The sequence below is a fragment of the Monodelphis domestica genome, chromosome 5 (genome assembly GCF_027887165.1).
Source record: "Monodelphis domestica isolate mMonDom1 chromosome 5, mMonDom1.pri, whole genome shotgun sequence".
Classification (NCBI taxonomy): Eukaryota; Metazoa; Chordata; class Mammalia; order Didelphimorphia; family Didelphidae; genus Monodelphis; species Monodelphis domestica.
The window spans coordinates 303,165,424-303,189,103 of NC_077231.1; the positions used below are offsets into that span (position 1 = coordinate 303,165,424).

The window sequence follows — 23,680 nt, forward strand, 5'->3', positions numbered from 1 at the left end:
AAGATTTTTAAGAGGGCTTCATCCTGCTCCACTGGAAAGGGTTATTCCAGTGAAAATACTCTCAAAGAGAGTAGTGATCAATTTGAAGTATATGGACCCTCTAGAAAATCAGATTACAGCCCATTCATGCCCACCCATCTTGTACCAGGGCTCTTGACTCTCATGCCTCAGAAAATTCTAGAATGGTTCATTAAAGATATGATTGGTGAATTTCAAGAAAGGTAAGCAGTGATCACAAAGAGTCAGATGAAGAATGCCTTATGCCAGACTAACCTTATTTCCTTTGATGACAGGATTACTAAATTAGCAGACGAAGGGAATATCAAAAACCTATCGTCCGTTATCAAGTGTGACTAAGGAAGTTTAAAATGATCCTGAGAAATATTTGGTTAGATAACCAAAAATAAAATGGGGTATAGATCATTTTAATATGTGGTCTTTTAAGTCAGTATGTGCCCCAAAGAGATCCTCATGTATGGTTTAGTGACACTCTGACATAAAGGATGTAAGGAAACATACTGCTTGGAAAGAGAGGCCACACAATTCTGTTTTGCACTTTATAGTTCTCTCTGGTCAGGGGTCAGTTTGCCAGGGCACCCCATCTCTCCACCTATAAAACAAACATAACTTATTGCACCCAAAGGGGAGGAGGAGGAATGCTTCAGTATGTTTACTTCTCTTAAGAAGGCCCTTTGCAAGTTCATCTGCACTTTGTATAGACCATCCTGGTGGTCTTATCAAAGGCTGATGCATTGGCACTCATAAAGTCAGATTGAATGCCTTTTATTTCATGGAAACAGGTATCTAGCTTATTTTAGAATCTCTGATGACCCAACTCTCCTCAAAATTGGGGTTTGGAATGGAGGGAATGGTCTTGTCTTTTGGTAAGTTAAGAGAACACCCTTCTATACTATCACATCAGCTTATGTTTATGCTTTAAGAATATATAATTTTCCCAGATGATTAGGAATATAAGGAAAAAATCAGAAAGCAAGAGCAACATCACCCCCCACCTCACTATAGCCTGGCCCCCAAGCAGGAGCACACATTCTTCTGAGAGTGATGATTCAGGTAATCATTATTTTCCCACTTCTACAGTAAATTTCCTATGTTTTGTTCAAAAAGAAAAATGCTGGAATGGCCAAATAAAGTTATTGATTCCCTAATTTCAAAGGCAAGAAACAGAGACATTGAGACATTCTGCCCCATTTTTTCTCCAACAGGACTATTTCAATAGGACATTATTTTGATTGATGGAATGCCAAGGCATTTGGAAGGGAGGCTAGAAGCACACAACCTTGTGGAGAGATGCCTGCGAGTTTTCCATTGGATCATCTGCTATGCCTCTAGCTGCAGGTGTATTTGCTACAGAGATGTACTTAAGGAGCAGCTTTACTCAGCAACAGATATTAGCTTGAAATGAATTCATAATGAAGAGCAGCATCCATGTCAGGTAGCCTGCTTAGAAAGTCAATCCTTCCCAAAGCCACTCTAGAGGGGGAAACATGTTGGCATAGGCTATCATAAGGAAGAGAATTGGGGAGTAGGATGGGATATTTGCATCTTGGGGGATCAACAGTGCTTTTTCTACCCACCCCCCAATTTTGTAGGATTCCATTAACTAATTAGATTCGCAATGCTGCTGAAGTCCTTATTCATGTACTGTTAATTGAATATCACCTTCTTTGAATACATTCTGTAATTATTCAAGAGTTGGAATTTCCTTCTTATTGAAACAATAGAGGTTGCAGAACCCTCGGTTTGAAATTATGTGAAAAAAGCCACTAAACTATCCATTCCCTCTCAACCAATGATCCCATAGGTGGCCATATTCCACAAGGAAGTCAAAGAACCAGAAAAGGTGCCATATGTAAAAGAGCATGCTGATATGTGTAAAGCAGCTGAGACTCCTGGGGGAAAGGGAGAGGAACAATGTACATACAACATGCCTCCTCATTTTAATCTGCATGATTAATATTTTCTCCTTCACTTTCTTAAGTCTAGACAAGCAACCAAACAAATCCAGTCTTGATCTGCAGTATTTGCTGATTCCTGACTGAAATGTAAAGGCTCACAACGAAAATTGAATTATAAGCCTGCTACCATATATGCCAAAATATTCTGAGTGGCACTTTTTGTGATCATCAAAACAATAATAATAACTTAATCTAGAAACTACAGGGATATCATTGGATTGAGGAATGACAGTGAATTGTGGTATACATGCATGAATTACTTCTTTTCAGCCAAATGAAATTGTAACTGAAGAATTCAGAGAAACATGGGAATACTTGAATGAATAGGAGGATGAAGTAAGAAGAAATAGATGGAGAATATACACAATGATTATAATAACAGAAATTTGAAATAGCACTAAAATATGGTACATAGTGGGAAAAGAGTTGGGTTTGGAGTCAGAGGATTCTCCATGTTGACCACTACTTTTACCATGTTACTTTGGGCAAATCACATAATCTCTCTGCAGTTCAATTTGTCATCTCTTAAAATGAGGATGTTGGATGAGATTTAGCATTCTTAGATGCTTTCAGAAGGTCTTCAAGGCCACCATGATACTCATCATAGTACCACCACATTTTAATCTCTAATCCAGTAACTAGTCATAGATATAACCCATAGGACCAAAAGCTCTTTGAGGTCCTCGATATTTTGTTTCTAATTTGAGTTTGAGAACTGCTAGAGGAGGGTATCACAAATCTAGAGTTTCAGAACTGTTGATCCAGACTATCCCTAAGGGTTAATCCAACTCTATGTCTGTGATCCTGAACTCAAACTAATTATAATAATTTTGGTGTGACCCTAGAGAACAGATGAGGAATCATAGCTCCCTCCACTCAGTAGAAAGGTAAGAGTCTACTGGAGAGGAATGTTGCATATCCTGTTAGATGGTGGATTTTGTTGTCTTGACTTTTTTTTTTTCATTTTATGAGGAAGGATGAGAAAGACATGCATACATGTATATATGCACACATACATACATAGAGCTATTTGGGGAAATGAGTTCTCTTGGGAAATTACTGCAACAGAAGAAACAAAAGGCATTCAGAAACTTTGTAAAGATGTTAATCCAACACCAAAGGCTCTCTCCTTCTGATTTAGGACAAAGTCCCTGAAATCTATTACATCCCAGCTAGGAGTTCTTTAGTGAATTTGGCAGGGATGCAGGAAAGGGAGTGAGAGAGCAGATCTCAAGAGCTTTGGCCTCAGCTGCCCAGGCTTCAGAAGAAGGCAAACAATTTCTATTGTAAGTGAGAACAATGTCACAGTTTCCAAAGCCCTCTCCTAATTCAAGATTTCTGAAGTCACAAAATGAGCCTGCAAGGCCATCCAGGCTGGACCAGTAGCTTCAGTCCCTGTTAGTTTGGACTTACCATAATTTCCAGGCACACTAGAGTTCCCTCATTTGTAAAGGGAGTAGTTTGGCTTGCATCTTCACTGAGGTTTCTTCCAACTCTAAATGTTATGAACTAAGATATAATATCAAGACCAAACATATGAAGAGAAACTCCATCCATGGCTATGAAAAATGTCCCTAAATGTTGAAAATGTATACAGAAAAACAAAAACCTTGGTTAGGGGATTTCATTAGTGAGATTCACCAGAAGCAGGATTTCTCAGGGGTCTCCCATCCCCTTCTTAAGGAGATGAAAGGCTCGCCTCTGCTCAACAGAACTTGCCATTTTAAGGAAGATTAACTTTTCAGGTCAGACAGACTTTGGCTTCAAGAGAGTAACTGTCTCCCACAAATATAAGCAACCATCAGCCTGAAGGATGGGAGTAATCCACAGAGCATTAGCATTGCAAGGGACCATATGAACCCTATTCCCTAGTACAAGTCCAACACTCTGATTTTATGAATGAGGAGTCCCAGAGCATCTGCCAAGGCTGTGAAGCTAATGAGTGATGGAGATGGAACTTGACCCCAAATGTTCTAACTTCAAGTCAGGGACTTTCAATCAATAATCCAATTATCTTGAATTTATTCACCTAACTGTGTTGGGTGCTGGGACCACATGGACAAAAACAACAACAACAACAAAAATCCTTGCCCTCAAGGAACTCCAAATACATATTTGGAGAAAGCCAGTACACACAAATGTGTAAGACAAGTATTTCACACTCCAAACCCAGTTGGTGAAATATAATAGGCTGCCAATCTTCGAAGGTCTCTCTGAATTAGAGGAAAAACCCATCAAGGCAAAATAGGTGAGAACAATTGAAGCAATCCAAGGCAGAAAACAAGTATGAAGGAAGTCTTTAATCAATTTGAAAGGAGGGAAATGCTTCAAGCCATTGGATGAAATAAGATGACAGCTACATCGGAAGTATCTATGGATTGGTTGATGAGAGTCAGTCATGCCCTGTGATGCTCTGATTAAATAGCAAACAACCCCAGAATCTGGTTTTCCAACAGCAGGTGAGCCTAATCATTGAGCAGTTCTAGGCAAAACCTCGAGTGGAAATTTCTTGGAGAGATGCAGAGGAGAGTCTATCCCATCCTTGAACAAAGGAAGACCCTGGGCCCTCCTCAAGGTCGGCAGGTCTTGTCTTTTATTCTTGGAATAGTAGTGGTTGATGGAAGTCTGTTTGGGGGACTGAGGACAAGGTCTCTACACTCAGAACCCCTTGGAATGTGAGGCCGATGAAGGGTGATGGCATGAGGATTCTAGACATGAGGAAAAGGACTTCCAAGAGCTGTGAGTTTTCCTTTGTGGTCTCATGAGCTGTCTATAGATTTGAATATACTTTCCCCTGGACTATGAGAGGGTGTCTGAGAGAGAGCATGTAACTCAGGCTTTTTAAGTGGATGTTTATATACTTGGGGGTCTTGACTATACTTTCTCAGTAAATGACAGTGTGGAAATACAACAGGGTAATTATTTGCCTTTTTTATCAGGTCATACTAGATAGAGGCTCATGAGCAACTGTATAGGGATTGTATCATTCACATAAAATCCAAGATTTAAATTTTTTTTGAGAAAAAATTTCAGGAAAGAAGCTGCTGATTGATATAGACAAAGAAAGTTTGATTCATGCTTCAGAGAATCAACCCCACCCTCTCAGGGTTACCCCCTAGAACCCTGGGGGGAACTTAGACTGTGCGTTTTGTGTGTCTGTGTATAAAAGGTACACATACACACCAATATGTACACCTATAGGTCTCAGCATATAGAGGTTAAAAGAATGAGCTTACAGCCTGAGCTACAAAGGTATATACAAGATGCTTTTAGGAAGAAGGCCTTGGAAGAACGTGGTGTCTGAGCCAAGTCTTGGGGGAATCTAAGAAGCATGGGTGAGGAAGTTGGGCATTTCAGATAAGCCCATTCAAATGCTCAGAACGGAGAGATGTATATACCAATGAGAAGGCCCATTTGGTCAAATACAGAAGGAATTATGGAGTATCAAAGTACAATAAAACTGGAAAGATAAATTGGGGCCAAGTGCAAAAGGCTGTTTCTTGCTCTAATAGATGGAGAAGGGGAATGTAGGAGATGGAACCCAATGGAGATTGGCCCCAGGGGCCAGCTCTGCTCTCCCTTTTTCTCCTTTCTCTTTTCATTTTTGTTTGGTTTTCCTCTGATAAGGTCAAAGGAACACCAGATAGTAGCCTCAAGCTTGCAAAATGCTTTACATACCATTCAGATTTGAGCTCCAATAGCACTATAGTATCACTGTCCCCTAAACCAGTTTTATAGATGGGAAACACACATTTAAAGAGATGAAGTAACTTCCCCAGGGTCATATTTCTGGTCAATGTCAGAAGTAGGATCTGAACCCGTGTCTCTCCTGGGCCATAATAACACCCATAGAACATTCCCACTTATGTCATGCATAAACACACACTTCTACTTAGTCACTTGTGTTTTTACCTGCCCCATAATCATTTCTGGCTTCCCATTAACCAAGAAAAGGAAATTCTGCTTTTGTTCCTGTATAGAAAGGAGGTGGCAGGATTTATTTACCTAACTTTGTTTATCATATCAATTTTAGAGACCAAAAAATGCCTTCAAGTCAGAAAGCCATCCTGGCATGGTTGAGAAGCCAATTGAACCAGGATTTAGGAGACACCTGAATTCAAATCCTGCTTCCAACCCTCAGATGTTGTAAGATCACAGCTGAGTCATTTGAATTCTCTGAGACACAGTTTCCTCAGGACAGAGATTTTTATTTTTTTAGCATTGAATCCCTGGGGTCTAGCACAAGGGAAGCACATCATAACAGATGCTTCTTGATTATTGACTGATAGATTGATTATCAAATGGGGCTACCAAAACCCCTTTAGCATCTGCCTCATTGGGTGGCTAAAGAGTTCAAATGTGATAATATTTGTAAAGCCAAAACACTTTGTAAGCCATAAAAGCCTGCATAAATGTCAGTCATTACTCATGTCTTGCTCACTGCCCTTGTTTTACAATTTTCAGTGAATAATTCACCTCCTGGTATTATTGTTTTGTTGTTTCTAACCCCAAACCTTTAATTAAGCTTCTTTTCCAAACTTGGACCCCGGCACCCTTCAAGTCAATGTAGGATCTGGATTGTTACCCCTGAATTCAAGCTTCTGTTGTGTTCAAGGCAATCTACTCACTGTTGAAGTTCCTGTCTTAGGGTCCAGCAGAGCTGATGATGTGATTGAGTGTGTACAACCTGGTCCTTTTCATCTATTGGTTTGCTCAAGACTAGACATTGCTTCTTCTCCACCGCCCATCTGGTCACCCATCCCTTCCCTCTCCCTTCTCTCTTCTTACAACCAAACAGAACAAGACTCCTTCATGGGTCTCTTCTGTCTCTCTGTTTTGTCTTTCCATATTAGAATATAAGCTTCTTGAGAGTAGAGACTGGATCTTTTTTAATCTTTGTGTCCACAGTAGTAAGCACTGAGTAAATGCCCTTTCACTCATCCATTCTTTCCTTCATTCATTCACTCAGTTACTAAAACAGAGCAATGCTTGTTATTACCCTCTATGAAGGAAACACAGGAGACTTCCATTTTACTTGACCTCAACCTGATTTCTTTTAACCAGTGTTTCATTTCTTCTGAGTCCTTAGTTGGCTGTCAGTGCATTTCTATAATACAAAGAGATCACACATTCCATCCAGGAATCTCAAAACCCTTTTCCCTAGGAAAAGTGCCCAGGGTGAATGTGAGGAAACTGAGGCACCAAGGGTCTAGGTGGTAATGAGGGGGAAGATAAGGAGGGGATACCGTAAATAGGTGAGCATCAGAAATAATGGGATACCAATCTGGAAAGATAGATTGGACTCAGCTTATGATGGGCTTTAAAGCTAACTAAAGGGGCAGCGAGGTGGCTCAGTGGATAGAGTGCCAGCCCTGGGTTTAAATATGACCTCAAACAGGTCCTAGCCATGAGATCCTGGGTAAATTACTTAATTCCTATTGCCTAGTCTTATGTTACCACTCTTCTGCCTTGGAACCAATGCACAGTAATGATTCTAATACAGAAAGTAAGGAGTTGTTGCTTTTTTTAAAGGCTACCCCAAGATGTTTGAGGGAGATTTCCCTGTATTTCAATTCAAAGACATTTTTTAAGAACTGACCGTATGCTTGAGATAAGTGCTGGTGGCACAAATAAGAAAAAGAACAAGCATGTACATGGACATTCCTCCACTAATCCCCTTCCTCAGGACATCTCATCACACATCATGATCAGGATCGGGTTCTTGAAGGCCATGCCAGTTGAATATAGGCTCGACCAGGTTTTATCAAGCTGGAAAATGTACCATAAGGGGGCCTGTGATGGATTAGGGTCAGTTGAGTTGAGTTCACAAAGTCTTCTCTCTGAATGGGCCATGGGAGAAGCAATATTTTGGCCAAAGCAAAAGTCAAAGTGCATCTATTGCATTATGGCAGGGTAAGAGGACACCTCAAGGACAAGGATGGTTACAACTTAGTCTATGCATCCCCAGATACTTCTACATCGTAGCTGCTCAGTAGATGTTTGTTCATTGATTGATTGATGAAATTATGGATCCCTAAAGCAATGATGTGTGATGGAAATTAGTGTTCCTTGACCTCTTCAGTATGCATAAGTCTCTCAAAGGTCCTTTCCCTAGTGATAACAGTAGCTTAGGACTGACAACAGGATTGAACTGAAGGAAGTTGTATGTGTCCGGCAGATATAACTAGCTGGGTATGAATTTCCTCAGGTTCTCTTTTACAAATGGCCATCTAACTCAAAAGACAATAAGATATGGAGGATACATTTTGCTTCCTGGTATTTTATTGCCTGGTGACATGAATTGAACTCTCAGGTCTATCACTAACCAATTGGAAGTTGATCTTAACCAAATGAAGGAAGGAAAGACTTTCAGACTTAGTGACTAAAACTTTCAAACACTTCGAGATATCTCAAAGTTCAATGAGATGCTTCAAGGGCTAACGGACTCTCCCTCATGTTGGCTCATGTGAAGGCTGGACAAGCACACATTGAGCCAGATGGGAACCCTCACTCTGATGAGGGTTGGATTAGATGACCTCTGAGGTCTTTTTCCCCTTTAATTCTTAGTTTTTTTCATTTGTAAAATCATTTATTTGGCTTATGTCCCCTTAAGGCCCTTTCAATATGAAATTTAATAAGGAAAAGGGGGGGGGGGTTCCATCTTGCTGTCCAAAGAGCTCAAAGTAGGCCTCTGAGTCTGATCATGGTCACTGGGAATAGACCCTGCAATGGAATCCAGGGTCTTGGAATCCCCTAAATTATATGCCTTCAGTTTACTTTTGCTTCTTCTTCAGGCTTGAAAAAATATCATCTTTCTGAGATTACAGATTGACAGTGGGAAGTTGCTTAGCAGTCATTTAGCACAATCTCCCCACTTACAAAGAGCAGACTGAGGCCAATAAAGCTTAAGTGACTTACCCTAGATAACCCAGAGGATAAATGATGAAGCTGGGATCTGAACCCAGGTCCTCTGATTTCAAACCACATATGATTCATTTACCTTTGTGCCCCATTGCTTCATATGCCATCAGGTTCTGTTTGAAACTATTTCAGCATTTCAAATAATTCTTCCTTCCTTCCTTCCTTCCTTCCTTCCTTCCTTCCTTCCTTCCTTCCTTCCTTCCTTCCTTCCTTCCTTCCTTCCTTCCTTCCTTCCTTCCTTCCTTCCTTCCTTCCTTCTTTCCTTCCTTCCTTCCTTCCTCCCTCCTTCCCTCCCTCCCTCCCTCCCTCCTTCCTTCCCTCCCTCCTTCCTTCCTTCCTTCCCTCCTTCCTTTCTTCCTTCCCTCCTTCCTTTCTTCCTTCCCTCCTTCCTTCCTTCCTTCCCTCCCTCCTTCCTTCCTTCCTTCCCTCCCTCCCTCCTTCCTTCCTTTCTTCCCTCCCTCCCTCCTTCCTTCCTTCCTTCCCTCCCTCCTTCCTTCCTTCCTTCCTTCCCTCCCTCCTTCCTTCCTTCCTTCCTTCCTTCCTTCCTTCCTTCCTTCCTTCTTTCCTTCCTTCCTTCCTTCCTCCCTCCTTCCCTCCCTCCCTCCCTCCCTCCTTCCTTCCTTCCCTCCCTCCCTCCTTCCTTCCTTCCTTCCCTCCCTCCTTCCTTCCTTCCTTCCCTCCTTCCTTCCTTCCTTCCCTCCTTCCTTCCTTCCTTCCTTCCCTCCCTCCTTCCTTCCTTCCTTCCCTCCTTCCTTCCTTCCTTCCTTCCTGCCTTCCTTCCTTCCTTCCTTCCTTCCCTCCTTCCTTCCTTCCTTCCTGCCTTCCTTCCTTCCTTCCCTCCTTCCCTCCTTCCTTCCTTCCTTCCTGCCTTCCTTCCTTCCTTCCTTCCTTCCTTCCCTCCTTCCTTCCTTCCTTCCCTCCCTCCCTCCTTCCTTCCTTCCTTCCTTCCTTCCTTCCTTCCTTCCCTCCCTCCTTCCTTCCTTCCTTCCTTCCCTCCCTTCTTCCTTCCTTCCTTCCTTCCCTCCCTCCTTCCTTCCTTCCTTCCTTCCTTCCCTCCCTCCTTCCTTCCCTCCTTCCTTCCTTCCCTCCTTCCTTCCTTCCTTCCCTCCTTCCTTCCTTCCTTCCCTCCCTCCCTCCTTCCTTCCTTCCTTCCTTCCCTCCTTCCTTCCTTCCTTCCTTCCTCTTCTTCCCTCCCTCCATCCCTCCCTTCCTCCCCTTCTTTCTTCCTCCCTCCCTTCCTTCCACCAGCCACCCTTCCTGCAGCCTCATGCAAAATTAAACCCTAGGTTTCTTCCCAGAGTCTTGTCTCCCTTCTGCTCCCCAACACGGCCTGGGGGGCTGTTATTATAAGATTCTGGCTGCGGCCAGGCAACAGGAACGGGAGGGATGATTGAAAAGGACTCTGAGATCCTGAGATGACGGGACTCGTGAAAACACTGTCATTACTAGAGAGCCGGCTCTGAAGAAGCTCTTTAGACTTTGGCTGCCTCTTGATACTGTTTCGGGATTTATCTCTTTTTCCCTCTAAGCAGGCGAGGGTGAAGCGAATTGAAAAGGGATTTGAGGCTGCCGCCGGCCACTTCATTTCTAAGGCCAGTCAGGCCCCCGGGGCCGGAGGCAATCTTCTCTGTCCTTGGCGGTGGCTGGCCAGTAAGGTCATCTTAATCTCCTACACACTCCTGCCGTGGCGCGGCTGCTCCCAGGCGGGGAGGCAGATGATGCGGAGAAGCAGGGAGCGACATCTGCACCCAGATGCACGCCTGTCAGCTCCCTTCAGCCGTTCCTTTGATCACCCTGCTTTCCAGCCCAATGAAGAGCAGAATGTGGGAGCTTATCCTGCCGGCCTCTGACAGAAAGGCAATGCAGCTCAACAGGAGACTGGGAAAGAGAAGGGTGCCAGAGAGAGGGTCTCCTGGCAGAATCCCCAGGGATGCCACGTAGAAGAAACACACTGAGCTGTTCTGCCCTGCTTCCTGGGGAAAGAGGAGTGTAGAAGCTGCGGGGAGCCTCAAACCAGCAGCAGCAACCCTGAGATGTGTAGAGAGCTAATTCTCTGAGACAGAGATTCTACAGTGGTTTTTAACCACTTTACAGTTGAGGAAACTGAGGCCCAATGTTAATGATTTGTGTCTGGTCAACACCAGAATCAGAATTTGAACTCATATCTCACCTAGCTTTAAGTCCATCACTCAGATCTATCATGCTGAAGCTCAAAGAGAAATAACTTACCATGGGTGAGTTTCAATTTGAACTCAGGCCCACCAGCCCCAAATCTAGCCTTCTTTCTCTGACAACCCTCCCCAAGCAACTGAATGGCTGATCTTCATGATGTGAAAAATAAGTAAGAAGCTCAGTTGCTCAGTGGCTTGAGTGGCAAGCCTGGAGATGGGAGATCCTGGGTTCAAATCTGGCCTCAGACATTTCCCAGCTGTGTGACCCTGGACAAGTCACTTGACCCTCATGGCCTAGTCCTTACCACTCTTCTGCCTTGGAGCCAATTTAATATTGATTCCAAGATGGCAGGTGAGGGTTTAAACTAAAAACAACTGCGAGCCATCTGTTAGATAGAATGATAGCATCTTGGGCTTGGAAGGGACCTCAGCAGCTACTGAATCTACCCCAGCCCTGAACAAGAATCCCCCGCTATAACATACACAGTTGTTTGACTTCTACTTTAAGGCTCCTAACAGAAGGGAGGGAGCTCCATCCTTCCTACATTTGGACCACATGAATCATGAGGAAGTTCAGCCTGACATCAGACCTAAATCCTCCTCTTTGCTGTTTCCGTCTGTCCCTGGGGCCAATCAGAACAGGGCTAATCCCTCCTCCCCAAGACAGACCTGTGCATCCTTGAAGGTAACCCCCCCCCTGTGCCCCCCAATTCTTTTCTCCTCCATGTCGGGGAGCCAAAAACCAGGCTGCATGGCTAGGATCCTGGCCATGGTGCGGTTCGGGTGTTTTGCCTGAATTCTAGTCGCCTCTCTGATCTTCTGACAACCCTTCTTAGGAGACCCATCAATCCCCGGGTGGCTGCTGTTTCCATTTCTGCTCCTCGGTCCCCGCACGATCATTTTTCTTGTAGGCATTGCAGCCTGCAATGTCCATCTGGCCAAGGAAAGATTATAATGGGGTGTATTTTCAGCATGGACAATTAGACGTGCAGCTCCCATTAACAATAACAGGACTTGCTCTCCAGATTCTTCTTCAATAAATCTGGCCTTTCCCCTTATGAGCAACAGATGGGTTTTCCATAATGGCTCATTACCTCCTGGCTCTGATATGGTGCCAGAAATGAAATATAAAGTTATTTATGGAGGGAGAAAGATGCACAAGTCACTGTAGATCATTTCTGGCCATCTTTTTTCGTTTATTTAGTTAGGAATCTCTCTCCCTCCTTCCGAGGATTAACAAGTTAGGGGAGATGGCAGGGCCCCCATTGGGAATGGAGATGGATGGCCCTTCAGTCGGGTTACTTATCCGGATGCGGCCATCCTATCTCTGGGGGAATGCAACAGTTCCCACAAGCAATGGTAATTGGCGTATTTCCATAGAGAAGAGACCCATTTCTCAACAGAATCTCCAGCCTCTGACAGGCCATCTCAGCAAAATTTGGCCAGTGGGGGCCCAACGTAGGGCCACTTAACTGCCTACGATCAAGTGGAGAAAAGAATACCAATCACGTTTTTGTTTTTTACTCTTAAAGAATGCCAGTGTATTCTGCAGCTCTTGGCATCTTGGCCAGAGTAGAATTCTATGTCTGTCAACTGGAGAAGAGGCTAGAGAGAGAGAAGGGAAAAGACAGACATGTTTGACAGTATCTTAGGGCAGATAATGAATAGGAGACAAAGGGGAAAAAAGGAGAAAAGGATGCCATAGCTGAAGCAGCTTCAATGACACCTAGAGCTGATCTGTCCCTGCGAGATAAGCTTTGGATTGCTAATATCTTTACATTTAGTCTAAAGGGGAAAAAAGGAAGCTAGCCTATTTGCATGTCTCCAGTATGTATAATAAGGGAAACATTCTCTGGCCAACGCTGGTGTCCAAAGCCTAATACCAAATGTGTCATGTAGAAATACAAGCATGCCCTGAAATCCCAGGGAAGGGCACACAGCATCTGTCCCCAGTCATGACAGCTGGTGGCAAGGATGCTTTCTGAAAGGGATACAAACTATGACAATATGGTCTGGTTATTTGAAGGGCATCCCCCGAAGAAAAGCATCATCAAGAGACAGACACCTTAACAGCAGTTGAAGTGGGTCTTAATTAATGGGAGGTGGTAAGAGGTCCTATTTTTTTCAAAACAAGGGATTTCATTGAGGACCATATCCTGAAATTATCCCATTAACGATGATAACAGTAGCAATGCATTAAGCAACACCTACATCTTGTGGGATATTTGTCCCAGAATATCATAGCATCGTTGGGACTCGAGAATAAAATTATTCATGTACACCACAAATGATTTAGATTGGAGGCATCAAGCCTGAATCCCTGAAATGTCAGGCTGTATCAATGGAGGAAGCAAATACCATGGAAATGGCATGGTCTCGTCTAGACAAAATATATCAAGCATCAAGTTATCAAGGAGAAAACTGTGGGTAAAGGTGTTAAGAAACTTACTGGAATCCTAAAACCAAATCTCAATGGGGAAAATGTGTTTAAAACAATTAATACTTCTGCAGTATTCATTTTAATGCACATATTTGTGAGTGGAAAATGGACCATAATGGGTCTGGAAAGCTCCCAAACAAAACTCTATATGCTATTAGTTAAACACAGTGCTCAACATCCTAAGAAATGTCTAAAAAAGTTCCAGTGTCCTCATCAAAAAGGAAAAGGCAGACAGATAAACATTCTCAGATCTGGTTCCCGTGATATACACATCCCAAACTTCAAGATTTGTTTTTGGAATCAGCACATATCATTTCATCCAGCAAGGGTAAACATTCATAGGAGCCACTGGATTTGTGTTATCATTAGACTAAAGTGAAACCAAAAAGTACTTTACTTCCAGATGACTTCTAAAACCACTAAGATAATAAGAATGAAAGCAGATTTTCAATAAGGTGTATCCCCATTAACCTATTAGCCTGTACTTTGTAAATAAAAGAGGACTGGACAAACTGAGGAGTGATGTGAATTTATCTTTGGAAGAGGAAGGATTTATGATAGCAATTCAAGACTAGGTCATTATTGTAGAAGAACTATCCTTAAGGGGGCTGGAGTTAGTGATCAATGCAGAATATGCAAGGAACCAATGGAGACAATGGTGCCAGAAGCATAGCTCGAACAACTGCTAAATACCTAGCAGACATGACCTGGGGGCTAGGGTCCTGTATCTCAATCTTGCTATCCTTCCTGATCTAACTTAACGTGATCCATTGATCACTAGCATAGCCCATAAATACATCCATCCCTCAATGATTCTCCTCCTAGTCCTGATGTAGCGCTCTACTGCAGAGTTCTCTATTATGGTCACTTCCTCTCTATTCCACTAAATTCCATTCTGTTCCTTTCTGTGTCATTCCATTCTGTTTCTTCTTCCCTCGATATTAGAAAAGAACAAATGCAGGAAATAGTGAAAACTCATTCTTTGTACTCCCCACTTCCATGTATTGAATCCTTAAATGCACTCACCCCACAAAGAACTTTAAGTGAAATGCTAGAAACAAATAAACAAGCAAAAATGTATGGCTTCCCCCCCCCCCCATGGGATAGAAGAGCTTCCTAGACGCTAAGAATCCACTCTATGTCTCCTAACCAAATCATTTACTGACAAAATTTTGATTGATTTTGCTTCTTAAATGTCTTTCCTACTACAGTAATTGACCAACAAATCTCCTAGATTCCTATCTCTTTTTCCTCTGAAATTCTATCCTTCTACCCTGGTGACAGGATTTTCTTCTTGATTAACTATAATAATAATAACTAACATCTTATAGTGCTTTATGAGTTGCAAAGCAATTTACAATTATCTCATTTAATCATTGCCACAAGCAAAGGATGTGGGTGTTTTATTAGTATCCTCATATGACAGTTGAGGAAACTGAGGCAGGAACTGAGGTCCTTCAATAACTTGCCCAGGTCCACACAGTTAGTAAGAAGTGTCTGAGACCAGACTGGAATTCAGGTCTTTCTGACCCCAGATCATGTTACCCACCCACCCATCCCATACCCCAAAATATTCAGCAGCTACTTTTTGCCTGCCAAATCTGAACTCTTCTCCCTGGTACTCAAGAACCTCCATGTCACAGTTTTGGCATACCATCTCAGCCTTATATCACTTTCCTCTATGTATTCGAAGCCCTGGCTAAGTCTGGCCACTCTTGTTCCATTCCCTACACCTCCTTCATACTCTCACTACTGAGCCTCCACTCATACCCTTTGATCCTTGTGCAAGGATAGTCTTTCTTCTTGTTGTTTACCTGTTGAGCATCTTTCTTTGAAAATAAAACTCAAATGCCACCTCCTCCAAAAGACTTTTCCTTTATCTTCCCAGACAATCATGACTTGCCTTCTTAAGCTCAGATAGTTTAGCAGACCTGGAATGTGCAAGTTGCTGAAGGACCTCAGTTTCCCCACCTGTAAATGCAGATGTGAAACTACATGACCTCTGAGGTACCTTCTACATCAAAGGTTATGATCCTATGGTCCTGTAGCATTATCCTAAGTGATCACATTTATCATAACTGTTTGTATTATTATTGTATTCCCCTACTATAGCATAAATCCCCTGAGACTAGTAACCCAACTTTATCAATCAATCAACAAACATCCATTAAGTACCCACTATGGGCCATGCCCTGTCCTACTCACCAAGGGGCACAAATACAAGAAGGCTCCTGGCCAAGAGCTTCTATTCTAATGTCAGTTATATCTAGCAGGAAGCTAAAATGGAATTTAGTGTCTCATCCAGAACCCTGCAAAGGAATAGTGGAATCCAAGCTCTCAAAGGACCCCAGAGCTCAACCAAGTTGACCCCAGTCAAAGAAATGGAAGCCCGCAGATATTAACTGACTTGTGCAAAGTCACACAGCAGGTCCTGTCAGAAGCAGATTCTCCAACTCCAGAGCAGGTTCCTTTTAAGGATAGTTCCTTAAAAATGCTTAAAATTGGCCCTTTTAATTCAATACAATGAAACAAGAATTTATTAAGTACCTTCTATGAGCTACCCACCATTCTAGGCTCAGAAATGCAAAGGAAAATAAACCCAATCCCCCTCCATCCCTCCATCCATTCACCCACTCATCCATCAGTCCATCCCTTTGCTCTCTTCCCCACATCTACCTGTTGCCATTTTTCCCTCCCCTGGATGCCCAACTCAGGCTCCTCTCCAGGAAAACTCTTCTGATCCATGTAATCAGAAAAGAACTCTTCCTCTTCAAGTACCTTCCAGAACTATTTCTACCTCTCCCGTGTGCCTCCCCAACTCTCCAGAGCCCTAAGTTTTATTCCCACTTTTAGAATAAAGGCTCTCCGAGGGCAGGAGGCAGGTTTTCTGTTTGTTTTGTTTTCTTTACTTCATGTGCTCAAACTCTACCTCTAGCTGGAGAATTAATAAGGCAAAAGGAGTCCAGAATCTAGAGTCACAAGACCCCTTTGCAGCCCCTTATTCTATTGCTCACTCGCCATGTGACCATGATCAAATCATTTTTCTTCATCTGCCAAATGGGCGTACCAAAACTCATGCTGTTGACTTCCCGAGGTCGTTGCCAGGAGAACTCATTGTAAACATAAGCCCAATAGGAATGAGAGGGCTTATTAGAAGGAACAATAATTGAACTTGTTGTATTGAATTAGATTTTTCCTGGAGGTCTGATTCTCTCTGGATTTTTAGACCTCTTCAATGAATAGCAATGAAATATCTGTCCATATTTTTCAGTCATTAGTGCTGACTAGTTTCTGTTACAGTCGCAAAAAAAGTAAAAATTGAAATGCATGACCCACAGCAGGGCTCAGGCAGTCTTCTGGGTCAAGTGACCAGCATTGGGAAACAAAGGCAGCCTGGGTCAGTGAAAACGTGGTCAGGTTGATGCTCTCCAAAGAAGGTGAGAAGTCAAGATAGGACAAATTAAGGCATATCATAAATGTCCTAAAGGCTGCAGAGGCAATATGGCCTGGCGCATAGTACACTTCAGGAGAAGCAAGATGTCTAGATTTTGATCCTGCCTCCACTCCAGGCCACAGGACTTTTGGTTCATCTTTGCATATGAGGACCATAGATGGGGAACTAGAATGTTAGAGGTTATTCCTTTTATTTTTTAAACCTTTACTTTCTGTCAAGGCAGAAGAGGGGTAAGGGCTAGACAATTGGGTTAAGTGACTTGCCCAAGATCACATAGCTAAGAAGTGTCTGAGGTCAAATTTGAACACAGGAACTCCTGACTCCAGACTGGACACTCTATCACCTGTGTTATCTTGCTGCCCTGGTTATTCCTTTTAAAGATAAGGACACTGAGGCATACAGAGGTTATGACTTGCCCAAGATCTCATGGCAATTTCAAAAAAAGGATTTGAACCCACATCTTCTAATGCTGAAGCCTATTATTACCCTGTGTCTTCTGGATCAGAAGTGTATTGGAGATTATTGCTCAAACCCAACATATCCTTAAATTTTCCGAGCGAATATAAACACCTCAGAAATTGACCAGTCTTGATTTATTATTTTATTGATTGTCTAGACTCAGAAAAGTAAAGAAAGATATTAATAATAAAGTGCTAACATAAAATTATGTTATCTGGAACTTTTTTTCAGAGAACTATTCATTAAATAGCACAGCCCTACTGTGCCTCAGTTTCATCCTTACAGACAGGATTTGAGCCTTTGTCATTTCCACTCTCCCCTGCTTACCTGAGTTCTCTATGAACCCATTTCTTAATAGGGAAATGATTGCCTTTCCCACTCATCCATCCAAAGAGAGAAGAAAACACTGGCCATGGAGCAGGGAGCCTTTTGTCAGAAAAGACATCCACCCATGGAAGGTATTTCACGAAGTGGATTTTCCAAGTGAATTTTTACTCTGGCCCAGAAGGAGGTAACACCTCCCTGACTAAGGGTAGGGGCAGGTTTCTGGCACAGGCTGAGTTTGCAGAGGGGTTCCTGGGCAGCTCAGTAACAAGCAGGAGAAGAGATCACCTCTTGGATCACTAACCCTAACCCTAACCCCATGCAGACCTGAGAACCAGCCTCTGACTGTTATTCCCCTTTGGAGGACTCTAGGATGAGATGCTCATCTCAGGCTGGTTTCAAATAGAAAACAAGCTGGATCACAGAGGGAAGCTGCCTGGCATAGGGGGGGGGGAGGAAAGCTAGGGCTGGGGGAGATGCCAAAGTGGCTGTCTGGCCCCACACAGGCTTCTTCTAAGTCTCCTGTCCCTCACTGATCACCCCCAACATTGCACCTGTGCTTCACTCTCTCCCTGGAAGAATCTCAGGAAGAATACCCTGAAATGAGAAATAGAGTCCTCTCTTCAATTCACTCCTCTGCTCTGGACTCACTGAGTGACCCTGGACAAGATTTGGACAGCTCACGAGCTCCCCGGCCCATATTTGCCTTTTAAAAAAAGAAGAGAAACAGGATGCTGGATAATGATCATGACCAAGCTGGATCTTGGACAAAGAGGAAACACGTCTCTCTTCTTCTGTAGAGGAAGAGGACGATGGGGGTGGAATAACCCAAATACCATCCAACCTAATTGATCTGTTCACTGGTTCTGCTTAACTACTAACTTTTATCTTCTAAAATCTTTGTTCCAAAGGACAGTCTTCTGGGTAAAGATGGAGAAAAATGATATATTTAGAAATGAAGCCAATGTGAAAATAAATAAGAATTATTGGGTTTGGAGTCAGGAAGACCTGATTTCAAATCTTGCCTCAGATACTTACTAGCTGTGTGACCCTGAGCAAGCCACTTAACTTTTTTTCAGCCTTAGTTTCCTCATTTGTAAAATAGCTATAATAATGACAATAATAATACCTACCACACAGGATTTTGTGAGAATCAAATTACTTCTCACATCAGGAATCAAGCAAACATATATTATGTGCCTACTAGGTACCAGGAACTGTGTGCTTCGCTAACTTCTACAGATACAAAAAGAAGCAAAAGACAATCCTTGCCCTAAATGAGTTTATAATCTAATAGAAGAAATGAAATTAATTATTTAATTTTAATTTAATATTTATTTATTTGTTATTTAAGCAAATATATACATATACATACATATATATACATATATATATATAAGATTCTTTTAAAGGCTGGGTTAGATTGAATGGCCAATGAAATCTGGATTATCTCTGAAATTCCAGGATTCTGTGAAACCTCAGAGAAACCTACAGATGGATAATGAACCAAGCCCAGAATTGACTAGGAGGAGGAGAGAGGACAGGACTTCATTTGAAGAATTGTGTAGTGCTTCTTAATGACTCCCGGCTTCTCCCTGGAATAACAATTCATCTTTTAAAAGCCAATATTCTTCTTGATATACAGTATGGCTGTGAATCATGGAATACCACATTATCCAAGAAATTAAAGCTACGGGTTATCCAACAGGCAATGGAGAGATGTATGATGGGAATAACCATGGTGCTGCATGCTACCAATGAAAAATGGCTCATAGGAATCCAAGCGCGGGATCCCATTGAAATGATGTATGACTAAAAATAGTGGTTGCCTGCACGTACAGCTAGAGCAATGATGAGGAGATAACTGGTGTACGCCAGGGGTACCTCCATCATGTCAAGAGACATGTAAGGAAGTCCCCCATACACTGGGCAGAATCTCTGGTGGATTTATGGGGGGATGTGGAGAAGAGTCCCACTGTGGGAGAGCTTTTCATGGAGTTATTGTATCATGCAAAAGAATGAGTGGACTTGTTCTACTTGGTCAAAACTAGGGCAAAACTAGGGTTCTGGGTCAGAGTAAGGAAAGGAGAAGAAGAAGCGTGTCTTCCATTTTCTCTGGACAAACTCATGGATTTCAAAATGCAAATTTGGCCTCAGGAATGTCTTTCTGGGATGCGATGGGAAATTTAGTCTAGTACCAGTGATCCCACAAGGTTTCCCACCTATCTTCACTCATTATACAGACATCATAAATGGGCAGAGGATGCGCAGGGGAAGCTGGCTAACTCTTGACATGGGTAAATCATCTTTACTGCTCTTGTTTCATTGCAGGATCCCCCTGGCTTCTTCTGGGGTACTTGTAGAGGACGAGCAGAGGCCATGGCCAGGAGAGGGTCTTTATAGAGATCTAATCAGTCGGATCCTTTCATTCACTACCTCCTTGAGTTCCATTTTGGGGTGTCTTCAGTCCCCCACAGGAGAAGGAGAGAGGAAACCCATGGAACAAGCTTGTCTAAGTCAAGAAAAACTCACCCACCATGTTTGAGATCTCCAAATGCCAACAAAGATTTGTTTTCTTCTTTCTTCTGCTGATTAGATATAAATCACTATTTTTATTGTAATTATAAACCACAAAACCTATAATTAGTGTTCAGTAATAAAGACTGAATGTTCCTGTCAAGAGGCCCTTTGAAGTTCAGAATATAATTGGGTCCTATAGGCAAAGCTGGAGGGACTACAGATATCTAATCGAAAACAGCTGTTTTACAGACAAGTAAACTGAGACCCAGGATAGGGAAGTGATTTAACTTAGGTCACATAGACTGTAAAAGTGACAGGGAGGATCTGAACCCAGGCCTTCAGCCTCGAGAGCCAGATCCCTTTCTGCCTTACCATTGTACTTTATCTTGCTTGTTTCTAAGATTATAATAATTTTTTTTCTCTTCCTGAAGCTCACTCTCTGTTAATGGTAGTTTTAAAAAATTTAACCTTTCTTCTAGTATAGGTTAATAGTTCAGTTGATCAAAGACACAAACTATATGCCCTTGGACAAGTCACTAAAGCGCTATCAGACTCAGTTTCTTCATCTGTAAAATGGGTATAATACCAGTGCCAATTTCCCAAGGTTGTAATAATCAAATAAAGTAATGCCTATATTGAACATAATCACAGTAACATAATAGGTGGTTAATAAATGCTTGTCTCTTGCCCTCCCCCTCACCAGCTTCTCATTTGACAGATGAGGGAATAGGGACATTAGTGATGTTACTTCACTTTCTCTGCTGATTTGCTTGCTTTCCACATCTCCACAAGCCTTTACCGCACTGCCTGGCAAAAAGGAAGAGCCAAATGAATTCATGTTGATTGATTGAAACTGCTAACAAGGCAGCCATCCTTCCCATTTATTAAAGGGGCCGGCGCCCTCTTCACCTAGGGATCGATGTGGGCAGTGGCCACTAGAGCCATCCCTGGGTGGAGCCCCACTAGGTGAAAACATAATTTTCTTGAGAGAGATTTAACAAGGGCTATTAAGCACGTGAACTACCAGGGGAAATTCACATATAAATACATGCAAAGGACTTCCACATTATGAAATGATAATCCTAAGATACGGGGCACATAATTATTTTAGAAATGAAGATTTTAATCGATTTTCTACCCTGAGCATTTGAGCCTACAGAGAGAGATGGAAATTTTGATCCTGCTCACCACCACCACCATAAAAAAGACAAAAACAAACAAAAAAGGGATTTCTGATCTATTTTCCACAAGAATATGAAGACAAATGAGCCACTTTGCTCCCTATTGCTCTCTTTTACTGAAGAGAGGGAAGCCAGAGAGTGTTCTTTCCCCCTGTCTGATAGATGGAAAAGGGAAGGAATATTAATAATACCCAACACTTCTGCATCACTTTAAGTTTTTCAAAGTCATTTGATCCTACCCTGTGGGGTAGGAGTCAGGTATTAGTATTATACCCATTTTAGAGATGAAAAGATCAAAGATGCAAGAGGTCACACGGCTAATAAATGTCTGACAAAATATCTGATCTCCCAGTTTAGCACTTTGTCCACTATACAATCTAGCTGTTCCTCAATGAACAAAGGTGACTTCAAAAGTCTTTAACCCTCACCTACTACTTCCAGGCAATTAAACCTCCCTCCCTCTACCCTCTCAGAGCCAGAGGGGACATTACCCTTTCTACATTTTGAGTTGTGCCAGATTTGAAATTCAGGGGCTGAACCCTCTGTTTTCCAAGGAAAATCCTCTCTGAATCAAATGGGGTTCTGCCCTCTTGACATCAGTAACCCTTTCCAGTCAGCATGACTCACTGGTAACAAGGCTCCCTTGAGATCTGTTGGCATGGTGGAAACCAGGGCAAGGAGGACAGAGGTACGATTTCATTCCTTTCCCCTCCCTCAGAGTCCAAAGAGCTGGAAGGTACAATATCATCAGGGCTGAGTGAGCCCATAGACTTTTGGAGGCCAAGAGAGAATGATTTTCTGATTCTATGTGCATCAGGAAGAAATAGTAAACCAAAGTCTTTGATTTTATGGCACATAAGTAAGGCTCGTTTGGGTTTTTTAATATCATTTATGTATTTTTAACTTCAAAACATTCACAAAGAAAATGGAATTAAATAGTTCTTTCATGTTGTAGGATCACCCCTAGAGGCGTGTTCTAAGTTGCCTCATAAAGTCTGAGCAACCTTGACATGGCGGACTCCAATAAATGGTCCCAGCTCTGGCCAACACTTGGGTCTTCTAGGACTTGTGGGGCCAGAAGAAGATGGACTGGTCATAGGAAGGCAGACCTGCTCCAGTGGAGTAGAGACTCCCCAGGGGAATGGGATTTCTGTTGCAATTTAAGATTTGCAAAGGTCTTTACCCCCATCATCTCAGGCAGACAAAGGGTCCTATCCTCCCCAGGTCAATAGCCAGCCACACCAGGTCCCTCCACCTAAAACAACTCCATGTTTAAAATATAAGAACCCTCTCCGGGTGCGGAGAGGACAAGCAATGTCAGCATTCCGCAAAGGAGCTCAGTTCTGGGATATGCTGTGGCTCAACTGGAAACAGACAGTTCAAAAAAAAAATCCTCAGGAGGGATTCTGTTCTTGAGAAACTTTGAGAGCAATTTTACAGTCTCAGGCAGCGTGGATAAAGTTGAGTCTCTTGTAGTCTCTGAAGGGTTTTACCGTGATTATTCCTGTACGCTTCCAGAGCATCACTCCTCCGAGAGCCTCCAGGCACTTTATCAACTAAGTTTTAATCCCCATAATGCCTCTGGGTTGCCTCGGTTTTACCTCTCTCAAACTTCCAAGGATGGAAAGTTCCCCCAACTCCAGATGAAATGGGAGACAGAGACTATCTAAGGATCCACGAGGAAGGAATTTGTTCACGTGGCAATGATTCTGTCCCCAATAAAATCTCATCTATTATTAGAATCCTTCCCCAGTGCTTCTTAGCTCCAGTACCTTCCCTCTGCTCATTAGTGCCAATTTATCCCATACCCAGCTTGCTTTATATATATATATATATATTTATATATACATATATATATGTATGTATATTTGTTTGCATGTTGCCTCTCCCTTTAGACTGTAAGCTCCTCAAGGGTACAGACTGTCTTTTGCTTCTTTTAGTATCCCCAGCACTTAGCATAGTTCCTGGCACAGAGTAGGTGCTTAATAAATGTTGATTGCTTGATTGATTCACTGATGTGAATTGCTGCATTTGGAACCCATGACTTGGTCATTCAAGATGGTTTTAATTATTTTATTTTTTTAAACCCTCACTTTCCATCTTGGATTCAATACTGTGTATTGGTTCCAAAGCAGAAGAGGGGTAAGGGCTAGTAAATGGGGGTTAAGTGACTTGCCCAGGGTCACACAGCTGGAAAGTGTTTGAAGTCATACTTGAACCTAGGACCTCCCATC

At 42.5% G+C, this 23,680-nt stretch overlaps 1 long non-coding RNA gene across 1 annotated transcript; it reads left to right on the forward strand.

Annotated features, from left to right (window-relative positions):
• Nucleotides 1-257: 257 nt before the first annotated feature.
• On the forward strand, nt 258-19,606 carry LOC130454671 (uncharacterized). Its single transcript, XR_008912499.1, has 3 exons — nt 258-388; nt 1,224-1,356; nt 19,210-19,606. It is a non-coding gene; the product is annotated as an uncharacterized LOC130454671 (long non-coding RNA).
• Nucleotides 19,607-23,680: the final 4,074 nt, after the last annotated feature.